The following is a 2,641-nucleotide window of genomic DNA, read 5'->3' on the forward strand; positions in this document are numbered from 1 at the left end:
TGAGGCCTGAGAAAGAAGAGTTTAATTGGTTGTGACACCACTTGGGTCAACTTGTTGAAACCCAAGTACTATAAATTTAAAGCCCGAGATTGTAGAGTAATTGAACCCATTCAATCACAAATATAAATAAGCCCAATGGCAGTCCATACTCCATAGTTCATACGTGATACAACAATTACAACTAAAATGCATTTAATTAAACATAAAATTTGGAAAGAGATTGCAAATTACTAACCTTACGCGGCGATGCTGCTCTTCAGTTCATCAATCCCAATTCCCAACCAGCCAATCCAAATCAGGATTGAACTCTCCATTCTCACTTTCACTCCTAAAATCCGACAAAGTGAGTTCCCAATTCTCAATTCTTCTCTTCCCTTTTGCTGAATTAATGAAGTACTCCCGGTTGATCAATTTCGGGCATCCCGCTTTAGGAGTCCCGGTTGGGATAAACTAATGGTTTGTCGTATAGTTTCTCGTAGGGTTTGTCGTATAGTTTCTAACTTTCTTTAATGAAAGTGAATGGAATTGGTGTGGGAGTGTAGTGGGGGCCAAGGTATTTATTTAATTGTTTTTATTTGTTTAGTTATTAATTTTGTGTGGTATCTTTTGTTTGATCAGGAAAATCAGCAAATGGAAAAATGTTTGACAAAAAGGCCTTGAGTTTCAAGTGGATCTTCTAGCATTAGGCAAGAGTCACAAGATTCAGACCAAATAATTGATACAGATGAAATTGAAGCTGACCCAGGTAAACGAAGTTCAATTGCAAGTTATGATGTAAATATTCGTAGAGAGTATGTAGCTAAAGGTCCTTGTCGCCAAAAGGTCTCAATTTTCAAAAAACACGTCAAGGAAAAGACGATAGATGTTTTAGAGATGTTTGGTACAAGGATCGTGATTGGCTTGAATATAGTGTCTTGAATGATGCCGCATATTGCTTCTATTGTTTTCTTTTCAAACGTGATTCTGTGTCACCGAGGGATGAAGCATTTACTACTGATGGGTTTTCTAATTGGAAAAAAGCACTTGAAAAGTTCAATAATCATGTTGGAGATAACAATAGTTCACACAACAAAGCAAGAATAGAATATGAAAATTTTTTGAATCAAAGGCAAAGTATGACTTATGTTGTTCTTAGAGGTGCTACAACAAAAGAGAAAGAATACCGAATTCTTTTGACTGCAACTGTTGATGTTATTCGTTTTCTTTTAAGTCAAGGTTTGCCTTTTAAGGGACATGACGAGTCATCTACTTCTTTAAATCAAGGCAATTTTCTTGAGCTGTTAAAATGGTATGGTTTGAGGCATGATGAAGTTGGTAAAGTAATATTGAAAAATGCTCCAGGAAATAATCAAATGACATCTTCGTCAATTCAGAAAGATGTAGTTAGGACTTGTGCAGTTGAAACTACACTTGAAATATTGAGAGAGCCTGGAGATCGATTCTTTTCTATCATGGTTGATGAGTCTCGGGATTGCTCAACAAAGGAGCAAATGACCATTGTAATAAGATTTGTGAACGAAAAAAGGAGAGATAATAGAAAGATTTTTAGCCCTTGTTCATGTTAAAGAAACTAAATCAATTTGCTTGAAAGAGGCTATTATTTCTATATTTGTTAAGTTTGAATTATCTTTGTCAAAAGTGAGAGGCCAATGATATAATGGAGCATCAAACATGAGAGGTGAATTCAATGAACTGAAAGCATTAATTTTAAAGGAAAATTCATCTGCTTGGTATGTCCATTGTTTTACCCACCAGCTTCAATTGGTTTGTGATTTTTTAATTTATCTCAGACAAATAAATATGTATGTGGTTTTTTAGTTATCTTGGCTTAATTGTTACATTATGTGGATCTTCTTGCGAAAAGACCGATCAACTTTGACAAAATGAACATGATAAACTTGTTCAAATGATGGAGAACATGGAAATTATAACAGGTAAAGGCAAAAATCAAGAAACTTCTTTGAAGAGACCGGGTATGTGACCTTTGGTAATAGAAGTGCTTGAAAACGTACTTATTGATGGTATGTGACCTTTGGTAATAGAAGTGCTTGAAGGTATGTGACCTTTGGTAATAGAAGTGCTTGAAAACGTACTTATTGATGGAACTTAGATCGCAACAAGGGGAAAAGTGGTAGGTGTTCTACAAAAAAATGGAAACATGAATTTGTATTTCTTACGATCTTGATGAAAAAATTATTAGGGATGATTCAACCAGTGATTGAGAATGATAAAGAAAGTTTGAGATCATTTCGAGAAGTTGGATGTGATACTTTCTTGCAACAAGTGGATAATTTTTGCGGGGCAAATGACATTGCGGTCACTAAAATGGATGATGTTGCTCCAAAACGGATTTGCATGAGGAATGGTACAAACATCACTAGCTACCATCATTACCGTGTTGAAATATTTGCCAGGTAATTTGATAAAATTTAATATCTTATTATTTTATTACATTAGATTTATTTTTATACTTAATTTTTCTTGTACAATTAAGTCATTGACTTACTTATGCAAGAGATGGAAAATCTTTTTTCTGAGACTTGCTTCGTTGTATGGCATGTCTGGATCTGAAAAATGACTTTGCCGCTTTTGATGCTCATCCTGCTAGTCTTTATCCAAAAGATTTCTCATCGAATAAACG

Source organism: Salvia splendens, chromosome 3, assembly GCF_004379255.2.
Source record: "Salvia splendens isolate huo1 chromosome 3, SspV2, whole genome shotgun sequence".
Classification (NCBI taxonomy): domain Eukaryota; kingdom Viridiplantae; phylum Streptophyta; class Magnoliopsida; order Lamiales; family Lamiaceae; genus Salvia; species Salvia splendens.